Source organism: Schistocerca nitens, chromosome 1 (genome assembly GCF_023898315.1).
Source record: "Schistocerca nitens isolate TAMUIC-IGC-003100 chromosome 1, iqSchNite1.1, whole genome shotgun sequence".
Classification (NCBI taxonomy): domain Eukaryota; kingdom Metazoa; phylum Arthropoda; class Insecta; order Orthoptera; family Acrididae; genus Schistocerca; species Schistocerca nitens.
The window spans coordinates 184,584,882-184,600,066 of NC_064614.1; positions in this window are offsets into that span (position 1 = coordinate 184,584,882).

Here is a 15,185-nt window from a genome sequence, read left to right on the forward strand (position 1 = left end):
TGAAGCTTAATGAACTTAAAGCAATAGCTAAAAGCATAAAGATTAAAGGTTACTCTAAAATGCGTAAAAGTGAATTAATGGATTTATTATTTCCACATCCTATTGCTAATATAGAAGATAAAGATCCATCAAAAATGAATATTAAAGAACTTAAAACACTAGCTAAACCCTTAAACCTTAATGGATATTCTAAATTATGTAAAAGTAATTTGTTACAGTTGATTCAAAATACTACACACACATTATTTCCATTTGCTACAGATATATTTGAACATCCTAAGAACGAGAAATTCATATTTATCATTCAACTGAAAAAGCATTCCAAAATAGATTACAAACATACAATATTGAAAACAACTTACAAATTATAGATCCACAACACATTATGACATCAGCAAAACCTATTGTATGTCAGTTAATAAAAGATAATCTTAAAATATACAATGGATTAAAAGTTTATCTAATATTGTACTGTGAATTCAAATTGAAGACTACTAATGAAATAAAACCATTTAGATTCTCAACATACAACTATACAATCACAAATGAAAAAGATCTAAATAAATTTTATACAAAAGGTAAACAACAAATATTAACATACATGCAAAATTTTCGAGATAGAGGATCAGGCTGGATGTTAAATAGTGTAATTGATTTACAATTAGGAATTAACAAATATACACCACTTAATGGTTCATCATATATTGAACTACCAAAAACAATCAAAGATAAAAAAGCATGTATAAATGTTAAGAATAATGATGAGAAATGTTTCTTGTGGTCAATAGCATCAGCATTAAATCCAGTTGACCCTACAAAATGTAAAAACCCAGACAGAACTAGTAACTATATAGAATGTGTCAAACAATTAGAAACTAAAATTGGTCAAATTGAATATCCAGTTAAAATTGATAATATACCTAAATATGAATGTAAACTTAATATATCGATTAATGTGTATGCTTATGACAAAAAATATGAAATATATCCATCAAAGATAACTAAAGATGAAAAATCAACACATATTGATTTATTATACATGAAAAATAATTATAGTTCACATTATTGTTGGATTAAAAATCTATCTCGATTAATTAGATCTCAGTGTACAAAACATACTGAAAATATTCATTTATGTAAAATGTGCTTACAACACTTCAGTTCAGAAAGTAAACTAAGTGCACATAAAGATGATTGTTTTAAAAATGAATCAGTTAAAATTAGAATACCAAATAAAGGTGAATACATAGCATTTAAGAATTATAAACATACAATGCCTGTTCCATTTGTTATATATGCTGATTTTGAAAGCTTATTATTGAAAATGGACACATGTGAACCAAATCCAAATGAATCATACACAATGAAATATCAAAAACATGAACCATCTGGATTTTGTTACTATGTGAAATACATTCATAATCATTATAAAGATCCTGTTGTTTATAGAGGACCAAATGCTAAAACTAAATTTATTGAGATGATTAAAAATGAAGTTGAAGAAATAGGACACATATATTCACAAATAGAACCAATGAAAAAGTTAACACATGAACAAATAAAAATACATAACCAATCTAAAAGATGTACATAATGTGAATCACCATATACACCAAATAATAAAAAGGTACATCATCATGATCATTTAACTGGTAATTATATAGCACTATTATGTAATGAATGTAATCTTAAACTTCAACAACCAACATTTGTGCCTATATTCTTAGACAATCTAACTGGTTATGATTCACATTTGTTTATAAAAGAACTTGGTTATGATGATAAGGAAATAGAATTGATACCAAATAATGAAGAAAAATATATAAGTTTTGTTAAACAAACAAATAACTTAAAAATGAGATTTATTGATACATTTAGATTCATGGCATCATCTTTAGATAAACTATCATCTAATTTATCAAAAGATAAATTGAAAAATATTGAATTATTCTTTCAAAAAGATTAAGTAGATCTAGTTATTAGAAAAGGTGTGTACCCATATGATTATATGGATAATTGGAATAGATTTAATGAAACATAATTACCACCTAAAAATGAATTCTATAGTAAGATCAATGAATGTAATATAAGTGATGATGATTATGAGCATGCACAATTAGTATGGAATAAATTTAATATAAAAAATATGGGTGAATACCATGATTTATATTTGAAAACAGATGTGTTATTATTAGCTGATGTATTTGAGAACTTTAGAGATACATGTATGAAATCATATGATTTAGATCCAGCATGGTATTACACAGCACCTGGTTTATCTTGGGATGCAATGTTAAAAATGACTAAACAACCACTTGAATTATTACATGATTATGATATGATATTAATGGTTGAAAAAGGCATTAGAGGTGGTATAGCACAATGTTGTAAAAGATATGTTAAAGCAAATAATAAATACATGAAAGATTACAATAAAAATAAAGAATCAAATTATTTAATGTATTTAGATGCTAATAATTTATATGGATCTGCAATGTCACAATATTTACCATATGGTGGATTTGAATGGGAAAATAATTTAAATATTGATGTAATGAACATTCCAGATAAATCTGAATATGGATATATATTAGAAGTTGATTTACAATATCCAATTGAATTACATGATAAACATAAAGATTTACCATTAGCATCAGAAAATGGACATAAATTATTAACAACATTAAATAATAAATATAAATATGTTACAGAATAATACATTACAGAAACCTAAAACAATGTATAAAATTAGGATTGTAATTAACAAAAATACATCGTGCTCTAAAATTCAGACAAAGTGATTGGTTGAAAAAGTATATAGACTTAAATACAGGAATGAGAACAAAAGCTAAAAATGATTTTGAAAAAGATTTCTTTAAACTGATGAACAATAGTGTGTTTGGAAAAACAATGGAAAATATAAGAAACAGAGTTAATATAAAATTAGTATCAGATGGTAAAAAATGTGATAAATTAATAGCTAAACCAAATTTCAAACATAGAACAATATTTAATGAAAATCTGGTAGCTATTCATATGAATAAAACTGAAATTAAATTTAATAAACCAATATATGTTGGAATGAGTATATTAGATTTATCAAAAGAATTAATGTATAGTTTTCATTATGATGTAATGATACCTAAATATGGTACAAATACTGAGTTATGTTATCAAGATACTGATAGTTATATATACAATATAAAAACAGATGACTTTTATAAAGATATGAAAAATATGATTGAACATTTTGATACAAGTGACTATGCAACAAATAATGTGTACAATATACCACAAATGAACAAAAAGGTATTAGGTAAAATGAAAGATGAATGTAATGGTAAAATAATGACTGAATTTGTTCGTTTGAGAGCTAAAATGTATGCATATTGTGTTGGTGAAAAAGAAAATAAAAAATCTAAAGGTGTTAAGAAATCAGTAGTAATGAATAAAATATCAATGGATGACTATAAAGACTGCTTATTCAATAATAGCGAATTATTTTGATCAATGAATTTAATTAGAAGCTATAAACATGAAATATATACAGTAAAATTAAATAAAATAGCACTAAGTGCAAATGATGATGAAATAGACATTCTGAATTATGGAATAAATACATTACCACTTGGACATTATTGTTTATTGTAAATATTGTATATATTATGTAAACATATTTATTTGTAATTGTATATATATAAATATTTAGAATAACCAACATAATCTATAATTGTATATATTTTTATTATTCAACACCATTATATATGTATATAGTACTATCTAAAAGATACATTTTGCATTTCCCTAATTTTGTGGTTGTATCATTGTAAAAATATGAACAATAGCTGATTTCGATGTAAAATGGTCTAAAAATAGCATAAAATAGGGTTTAAATAGCTGATTTTGGTAATTGGGGTAGAACATACATTTCCCATCTACTGAGCAGATAGTTGCCGACTTTATCGAGGTAAGAATTTTTCCTTTTTATTCAGAATGATCTTACAGGGCTATGACGCAGCACTGCTGTCGTCCAAAATTTACCAGGTTATTGAATTTATTTTTTTATTACGAGGTTTAGGAATTTTTCTGTTTCGAGCTTACATTAAATGAGAAAAGAATTTTGTGGGTACATTAAATGGGAAACAAATTTTGTGTGGAGGTTAAATGTGGATGAATTTCTGTAGGGAGGTTACACTAAATTAGATCACATTCATTATTCATATTAATATTTATTAAAATATTTTTTGTGGGGAGATTACACTTGGCGACAACTGGCCAGGATCGTATTTCTTTGTGAATTTCTGAGAAGTAGTCATATATCTGCTCTTATTTACTTAAATGTAGTTTGCATCTGGGGCAACGCATTTACTAATTTGTCACTCTTTCTTTCACAGATCATCCGCAATTTATTGCTCTTTGTTGTAATTGTGTTTGTTCCACTTTTGCTTCGTCTTTGTTTCATTTTTGTGCTTAATTTTGATTTGTGAGAAATCCCACGAAAAACTGTTAACAGTACATCGCGATGTGCAATGAGTGAAATAGCTGACTCGAATAATTTGACCGATAATACTTGCGACATTCAGTGTAATAATGATAATCCCCTAATTACAGATAATCAGTGAGTGCCGATCACTAGTAATGATTTTGATCCTAATGATGAGCAAACAAATGCAATTATGTCCAGTGTAAATGTAACAATTGATGACGCGGCACGTTCCGTTACAATGAACGATGTCCACTGTGACACGCCTGATTTGCAAAATTTACGCAGCGAACAGATAATTGTTTCTAACGAAGGTGAACAATATACACAAAATATGTCAGATTTATTTGATTCCGGTGTAGTGACCAACAGTGCACATCCAATTGGCGAACCTTTTCAAGAATCAGAAAATGACCAAATGATTACACAAAACGTGACAAATGTAGATACACCAACACACAACATAGAAAATAGGGTCGCTAATTTTGGCTTGGATCAAGTTGTAGCATTATTACTACAATTCAAGACAGAACAAGACAACAATTAGAAACGACTCAATGAATCGAACAAACAACTTAATGAATATCTCAAACAACAAATTAATGAAAGTCTCAAACAGTCGAATGATAAGCAAGATGACAATTTCAACTTAATGAAAAACAAGATAACAATTCCAAACAGCTTAGTGAACAGATTACAGCCATTGCCGCGCAATGTCATGATACTAAAGAACAATTAAGTGAGGAAATCAAGGCTTGTGCTAGGAACAGTAGTGAAGAAATTAGATCTGTGGCTTAAGAATTAAGTAATACACATGCAGCCGCAACTAAATTACGTAGAGATGAAATTAGTTCAGTCGCTAAACAATGCTCTGAAAACGCAACACAGTTACGCGACGAGTTTAAATTAATGTCAGCAGAACTTTCGCGCACACTGGATGCAAAAGTAGATGCGAACAGCCAAATTGACGAACGTTTTAATCACCACCTACAAAACAGTGAAACGCGTTACCGTAAATTTGTACAGGAACAGAATAAAGTAAAGCAACAAGTCATGGAAACAATTAATGCACACAGACAGGAAGATAAGCGTAAATTGTTTACGAAAGCAAAAACATACATAGACAACAATATTGCTACAGCATCAGACGAAATTAATGCTATCAAACAGTTGAACACCGAATTGCATGATGAAATCTCTGACCTTAAAGCAAAAACAGACACACACACAGTAGACTTTCAGACAGTGACCGACAGACTTGAATATTTAGAACTAATTCAGGATCCCGATGCCAACAAAGCAGACGTTAAAAAGTTGAACAAAACCACACGTAAAATACAAGAACAAATTAATGCTTGCGATACTAAAAACGATGATCAGGTAAAAGCACTGACTGAAAAATATGATGAATTGGCCAGTCGTATTGACGTTATCGAAAGTAATAATGACACCAAATCAGACGATACTTCACCGATTTCGTTTAATCAAACACCTGAATTCCAAAATTTACAGCAGACGATCAGTGAGATAGATTCGTCCAATAATACATTACGTAGAAAATTGTCATCTTTACAGCACGAAGTGACAGAGATGAAAAATATTTCAGCCTTTAACACATCACAGCATACGCCACTCTCCGAACATCTGTCAGACTGACACAGCCAGTATAATTTAGGTAATTTACAGAGAGTACGTGAGTTAGATTCCGAACAGTCACAGACAAATAGATTCTCATACAATCCTGAACCTGTTCAGACATACAGAGACGATAATTTTGATTACAAGTATTTTCTATCCGTGAGAAAATTTAAGGTATTTAAAAATGACAGAACACAGATCCACCCCTTGGATTGGATACAACAATTTAGCTTTGCTTTTCCACCGACTTGGCCCGTAACACACAAACTTGAATTTATTTGCAGTTTTTTGGAAGGCGAACCGGCAACTCGTATGAGACTGATCGCGAGACAATGCTATTCGGTAGAAGAATTTCAGAATGCTTTTCTGTCAGCGTATTGGTCGAAGACGACACAGCGCGGAATCAAGGATCAATTAATTAGTTTACCGAATTATGAGAATTCAAATTTTTCCACTGTCAGGCAATTTTTGAACACATCGTCCAACAAAACCAGTACTTAAGTGAGCCATACAGTGAATCTGCACTTATCCAATTATGTATTTCTAAATTACCACGATCATTAAGAGTATCACTTTTAACAGGTCAGCAGAAAGAAAATATTTCGGTATTCAGAGATCTGTTACAGCTTTTGGAAGTTCAGCAATCAGATTATTCCTTCATAAACAAAAATTTTTCATATAATAACCAAAGTCAACAAGCATACAGCAACTACGATGAGCCACGCTATTTCAATAGCAAAGGTAATAGACGCTTCAGGAACGACAACCACCAGAACTTTAATAACAGACAAAATTTTAATTATCAGTATCGTCAAAACTATCAGCAACAGGAACCACGTTTTGGTAACAATAGACGCTTTTCCCCGCAACAGCATCAAAGCCAACCGGTTAGCATACCTAACCAACAATGCAGTCTGCAAGGTCAACCAAGCTTTAATGTTTCGCCGCCTACACGTATAGCGTCAGCTCCACCAAATAGTAACGCACAGCAACAAGGAAATCAGTACGTACAGAAAACACACCATTTCAACTCATATCGCAATGCACTGTATAGAAATGGCTATCATGACCGACGTAAAAGTAATGACCACAATTTTCAGCGTACGTTTAATAACAATCGGTCTTATCAGCAGCAAAATCATCTGCAACAACATATTATCGTGAATGAACCAGACAATAGATATCATCCCGAACGTAATACGTCAGGAAGAAATAACAGAACAGTACAAATAGTGGAAATGCCACAGCATCCTCCCGCAAATAATAGCACGTCAGATAGAATTTGACTAGATAGAGCACAGGTTGCATCTTCCAGCAACGCAAGCAATACTTTTGACACGCAGAATCTTGTTCACGAAAATGTTATTACTTTTGACGACATCCGAGACACTCTTTTGCAGGAAAAACCTGTTATTCAAAAAACCGTTTCACACCCTGTCATTGAAGTAAAGATTGGATCATCCAAATTTTCAGCAGTAATCGATTCTGGATCACCTATGTCAGTTATAAATGAGGAAACTTTCAACGAATGTAACAAAGAGAATACCTATCCTACGTTACTATTAGGCAAAACCAAAGTAAAAGGAGCAGTATCTGGTAAAGGAGTAGATGTAAAATTACAGACACATTTATCATTTTGTATTGCAGGTCATACATTTCACTCAGATTTTTGGATTGTTCCCTTATTGACAACAGACATCATTTTAGGTGCGAATTTTCTGGTACAACACGACGGAATTATTGGCTTTCAAAACTCCTATTTAATGTTGAAGGATGAAAATGTACAACTGGCTTTAGAATTTCAGCACTCTGTATCTGCAGAAGAACAAACAATTAATCGTACAGAGGTCATTTCCGCATCACGTAACATAGACTGTCATTCCACATTGTTCACAGATACGTACGTACACAACTATAATACTCCAGACGAAGCCGACTATGACGTTATACAGATGATTTCTGATAAAGTTAAAAAGAGCAGTGCAAATACAGACGACGAACGCACGCAACTACGCAAAATTCTTTTACAGCAAGCTCCAGTTTTTGACAACATCCCTGGTACTATGTCCGGTTTTATGTAGGAATTTCAAGTTAAACAGCACGACACATTTAAAGCCAAACATTATCCCATTCCTTATATTCACAGAGAACAAGTTAAGAAAGAATTGCAAGCTATGCTTGACCAAGGAATTACTGAACCGGCAGTTACTCCGTACATAACCCCACTCCATATTGTTAAGAAAAAGGATGGTTCACTTCGCCTCGTACTTGATTCGCGTCACATCAACGAGATTATTATTAATGAAACAGATCGCCCACAGACACTAGAAGAACTTCTACAGAAATTTCATGGTACTGTTATTTATTCCACATTAGATTTGAAATCGGGAGTTGGCTAAATTCAGCTCCATCCGGACTGCAGAAAGTACACGGCTTTTCTCTGTTTTGGTGACTGTTATCAATTTTGTAAATTACTGTTCGGTTTAACTATTTCTTCAGCAGCATTTATTCGCGGTTTGAATACTATACTCCCGACGGAACTTAAAGACAGAACCACAACGTATGTAGACGACATTCTTATTGCAGAAGCTAACTGGTCTGAACACAATCTGATTCTTGAACAACTGTTACGAACTTTTCGTGCACAAGGACTCACAGTTAGTCTCAGTAAATCGCACTTTGGCAAGACTTCTATAAAATTTCTTAGACATGTAATTTCAGCATAAGGCATTGCGCCTGACCTGGAAAAACTTCAAGCTTTACGTGATATTGCTGTACCTACGACGAAGAAACAACTACGCAGCTTTTTGGGTTTAATTAATTTTTTTCGTAAATTTATTCATTACTCTACTTTAGACACCCCTAGATTGTGTCAATTGACGGGTAAAAACACTATTTGGTCCTGGGATAGCCAAGCACATTCTGAATTTGTGAACCTAAAAGAAGCTTTGTTGAATGCATCACTTTTATCACATCCAGATCTTACTAGAAATTTTTCCATTGCCACCAACAGTTCTAACACCGCTTTAGGCGTACACATTTTTCAGGAAATTGAAGAAGATGGTACTACAGTAATTAAAAACATCGCCTTTGCGAGTCGCATTCTGTCACCTGCTGAACGCAATTATTCTGCCACAGAACTTGAAACATTATGTGTTGTATGGACATTTACGAGATTTCGGCATTTTCTTTATGGAAGACACGACCGTTTACACAGCTCATAGAGCTATACAGTTTGTACTTTCCGCAAAATTTACACACGACAGATTAAGCAGATGGAAACTTTATTTACAGGAATTTAATTTTGCAATTGTTCACATTCCCGGTACACAAAATACTGTATCACACGCACTATCCCGTTCTCTCAGCAACAATCAGCAAGACATCGCAACCAACTTCTGCCAAGCAAATTTCAGCGTCATGTACATTCAACAAGTTGCATTTGAAAATTTCATTTCGTCGTCATTAAGAGACATAGCACAAGAGCAGAGTAAAGACAACGTGTGGAAAGAATTAAACACCTTTGGCAAGATAGGAATAATGTTACCACTAGAAACCATTACACTGTACGCAATAATATTCTGTTTCGCCGCTCTCACCCTGACAGCAACAATTGTTTATTATGCATTCCTGACGAGCTTGTTAACAAATTAATTTGGTATACTCATTTAAGTTACGCACATTACGGAGCCAGAAATTTTTTTCTTGTAGTGAGATAGAACTGTTATTTTGCCAATATGGAGAAAGTATTCGACGAGTTTTAGTGTCACTTAAAATCTTCCAGAAAGCTAAGTCAGACACGACTTCACATATTCCTCCATTACATCCCATTGTACCTGTTAAATTGAGACACATGGCCGCTGTAGACATTTTTGGTCCGATTCCCAGAACTAATAGATGTTTTTGCTACATCTTTGTCGCTGTTGAACTCACTTCAAAATTTGTTACCTTCACTCCGTTACACAAAGCTACTGCTAAATCTGTTTCGAAAGTATTTATAAAACATTTTCTATTCCATGTAGGGCATGTATTGAAAGTAATTTCCGACAATGGATCACAGTTTCGATCTCCTATATGGACACGTATGTTACGAGCTAGAAACATTTCTCCGATCTATATATCCAAGTATCATGCTTCTTTGAACCCTTGTGAACGACGACTAATGAAAGAAGTTGGTAAACTATGTAGAATATACTGCCATAAAAGACATATTGATTGGGACACACACATACTCTCATTCCAGAATATAATTAATTCCATACCAAATGAATCTACTATGCTATCTCCGACTGTTATATTAAAAAATGTTGAACCACATAACAAAATTAAAGAATTAGTAACCTTTCCTACATCTCGTCAACTACGACACTATGAAATAATTGACATTGCGCTGAACAAAATCAAATGTGCCGCAGAGCGCCGGAGAAGACAGCATAAACAGGTTTGTACACGCCGTAACTTTCACATTGGACAGAAGATATTAGTACGTACACACTATTTATCCAACAGAGGAAAGAGTAGATGTAGTTAATTTGAGCTTCTATACGGAGGTCCATATCGAACTCGCAGCATTCCTCACCCCTATGTAGTACACGTCGTAACTTTAAGAACCAGAAAAAGCAAGGGCAACCACCATGTCTCCAATATTAAACCCTTTATTGAATGAACATACTTTATGATTTATCACACTGTATTGCCATTTTCTGATTTTTATATAACCAATGATGCAATTATATTTATGTGACTACTTACTGATGATTATTATATTTTTTCTTGGCAAGTGCCCAGCAAGGTAAGGTTAGCAGGTCGCTTTTCTTGTCGTTTTTAATGATATTCTCTTAAAACTGAATCGAGCTTCACGCTGGGTGCCATTTTAACGAAATTCCTGGAATGAATGATTTGAAATTTCGTAAAAATAAAAAAAGGAAATAATTTTATTTCTTGCTTAAAAGTTAATTTGCCTTAGTGCGAACTTTGTTGTAGAACCACTCTCTTCATTACGTGTGGTAATAAAAAAACAAATTTTACTTTCTTAAGGATTACGTACATTTAAAGGAAATTATTACGTGCACTCATATTAATTGGATAGTACTATCTGGATAAGAACTGAGTCTCTTAAATCATTCGGCCTTGGCATACACTTTCCAGAATGCAGTGGGTTTTTCTTTTTGTGAAATATTTTTACTGACTTATCCCGGCACTAGCCATAGAACACAAGAATATTTTAATTAACAGAAAATGTCTTAATTATTGCCAAGCCGACATTTATCACTGATCAAACCTAGTACATTACGCATGTGATTTATAGATGACGTGGGCATGCTTATTTACATAAATAATTCACACTTTTAATGAATACTAATATATTTAGCCCAAACAACAAGTCAACTCACATTAATTCGTACGCTTTGATTAAAGGCGGCAAAGTCCCGACAGATACAAAAGAAGTACATCTTAACTCTGCTGGATAACCACGATGCATACACAACCTTTAGTGCCCACAATGCGGGTTAATGAATCAGGCGCGTCTAATGGGCGCGAGCGTAGCTGCACATCGCGTCTGCTAGAGCGATCAAGGATTAACACTTCCTCACTTCTTCCTCACTTCAGCTGCTCTGTCCACAAAACTAGCTGCTCTGTCCATACAACTGACCCTTCCTCACTCTAGCGGCTCTGTCTACACACAACTAGCTGCTCTTCCACACACTAGCGGCTCTGCACACAACGACAGAGAGTCTCCACATGCCAAAGATAAACAACGGCACGACTATTACGATTATTAACATTTCTTTGTAAATCGATTTCCAGCAAATATCGCTGATACCGCAAATACTGACACTTTTACATTCACATAATAAATATAGAAATTTCCTATCCTAATACAGAGAAATGTTACAAAAAAATATAATAAAAATAACAAACAATACCACATTCAGTAATATTAAGATATATATATATATATATAACTTGCCCAGATCGGCGTATATGTTACAAATAAATTGTGAAAATGCCAGGGAACGTTACATTGCCCCCTGGCAGCATTTGGCAAAGAGGTTTTACACTTTGACACAATGGTGCCAGTAACGTTCTTTACACCTCTGTATGTTTTATGGAATGGCTCTTGTAATTATCCCCAGGATTATATAAGTACATGGCTCCCCCATTTGGGCGTAAGCAATCAGGAAACCTGGGCAAAACTGTGCCGGAGCCCAGCCATCCCAGTTGGTTTATAGTCCATATTAACAGTTTTTCATTTGAAGTATTTTTGCAGTTTGTCACAAACGGGTTTACACAATTACACAATATCACTATTTTTCTTGTGATACACTACAAGGTCACTTGTCCTAGGATATATCAATTACGGACGTACATAGTACATGTTCAATGTTTATCAAAATGAAGTCATTAATATGTTATTCAGTTTATGTAAACATTTCAAAAGCCAATAATGTATTTGATGAGCGGTGGGGTGCGGCGCTCGGCGCGGCGCGCTGACTTCGTGTAGGTCACCGCCCCATCGTTGACAGCTACGGCGCGTACGGGCGTGGCTGTCTGGTCTGCTACGGGCTGCCGTGGCCGCTGCATAGCTGCTATAGCCGAACGCGTTGGATACCAGCTCGCCCGTGCGACGTCTTCTTGCGGTGCTCCAGGAAACATGCAACAAGTTCACAAACAGTATACTATCCGTATTTCCTGCTGTGGGAAAGAACGCACACAATTAGTGGTAGTTATTACTCAGTAGGCCTTCACTAGTCTGGTTCGCACAAGGTTTCATTGTCACAGTACACTTTTATGGGCACACAATATTTTCCACCGTCATGACTTGTCATTAGTCACACGCTCTTTCCTAGCGTCCCTTTACATACAAAAAGTTAAAATTTGACACTAGGTTTATCCACCGTCCGTTATCGGTTCACTATTCGTGTTGTGCTAGTTCTTTATCAGTGACTGTCACTGTCTGTTTCTGCCGCACAATACTACACTTTTGTTACAGTTTATTTATTTCTATTTACAATGTCCGCTGCCGAATTTGTTTGCAACAGCACATTCGTAACCTTTTACCAGAGTGTAAGATTTACGTACATACAATCAACGTCCTACGTAACCACAGTGAAGTCTCTGTAGGCGAAAATTTACTTGGACCGTATCTGGCTAGCTCTTTCTTATTGATTGAATCTGCACATGCTTCAATTGAAGCTTCTTTGTGAGTTTCTTTACGCTACATAAATTTACAACAAGGTTGCCTCCCGTGGTGCTCTCGGGTCACTACTGGGTGCATTATTTTGTGATAACACTAGTGAGATAATAAAGTTCTCAGGGCCTTATATTACTAATATTGTTCCAGGTTCAGATCTGTCAATCTGACAGCTACACATAGATACACATAATATAAAGGATTGTGCCAAGAAATATCTCAAATTAAACACAAATTAAAAGAGTGCATAACACAAATATCCACACACATGAAAAAAGTCAATCATATTCTTATAACTATACACTCTTACACTAGTACACCTTATTAATGTTCATTGTTTACAAAGGAACGGTGTCCGCATAGGACTATTAGTCTTTTACTGTAGGAATGCTTTTACATCCTTACGCGGATACAGTCCCCGTACTCTCCCTGAGTGGGGATCTGCTAAGAGATAGCTACACTCATGTGGCACACTTACTACTCTAAAAGGTCCATTATACACCAATTGCCACTTGCTATTCTGTTTCAAAGATGCCGAGGACTTAGGATGATTGCGTAAGAGCACCAAGTCCCCAACATTAAATGTTTGGTTATTCGTTACATGTCGATTATATTTTTCCGTCCTTTTCTGGGCGCACCTAGTAAGGTTGCATTCCGCTTTTCTTATCTTCTCTTCCTTAGGCTCAGGAATGACTGGGACCTTAGGCAAGGGTGCCAGCCACTCGTTCAGAGCTCGATTATTATTCATTAATATCTCATTTGGTGGATACCCCGTAGAAGCATGCGGGGTTGCGTTGTGAATTTCGACAAACTTATGTATCATATCTGGCCACCTTGTGTGCTTATATGCAATGTATAACCTGCAAAATTTATTTAACTCTCCAAATACTCTCTCTACTAAACTTGCTTGTGGGTGAAAGCGGGAAATTAGTATACGCTTTATATCTTGTTCATATAAATAGTTTTTCCAGGTATGGCCTGTAAAATATGAAGCATTATCCGATATTATCGCTTCAGGCTTACCTACTTGTATAAAATATTCTTTGCCTAACCATTTCACTATTCCACGAGCAGTGGCTGATTTAAGGCAGTATATTTTTAAATATTTTGAAAAGAGGTCATACACCGCTAAAATGTACTTCAATCCACCCCTGGCTCGTGGGTAGGGTCCTGCTATGTCTATAGATACTAATTGAAGTGGTCGATGAGGCACAATAGGATGCAGTTCAAACCTTGTGGACTTATTTTGAAACTTAGCCTTTTGGCACAGAGGACAAGTCCTGATAATGGTGCGAGTCTGCTGGCTTATCCCTTTAAAATAACAGAATTTGGATAAAATCCTTATTGTTTTGCCTATCCCAGCGTGACCCCATGTTAAATGCGTGTGCCACACTACAGCTGGGATAGCCTGTTGTGGTATACACACGACTCCGTGGTCATTTGACACACTTGTTTTATAATACAGAATATTATCTACTATTTTGAAATTCTGAACACTTTTAAGATTGGTTCCTTCTTTAATTTTGCTAATTATATCTCCCCAGATCGGATCAGTTTCCTGCAATATAGACATATTCTTACACATGTGTAAAAAGTCCCTCCTATGTACTTTATCTTGTACCAAGAGTATTCGATATTCCTCCGATTGTTCTAAAATATTTGACATTGAGGATTGCCCTAGTGGAAGCCTCGACAAAGCGTCTGCCACAACATTATCTTGTCCCTTTAGGTACATGATTTTAATTTTATATTCCTGTAATGCTAACCTCCATCTTAGCAAGCGGGTATGGTATAATTTGCAAGTCATTAAATAGCTCAGAGCCTGGTGGTCACTGAATACTTTGACTTCCTTACCATAGATATAGTAGT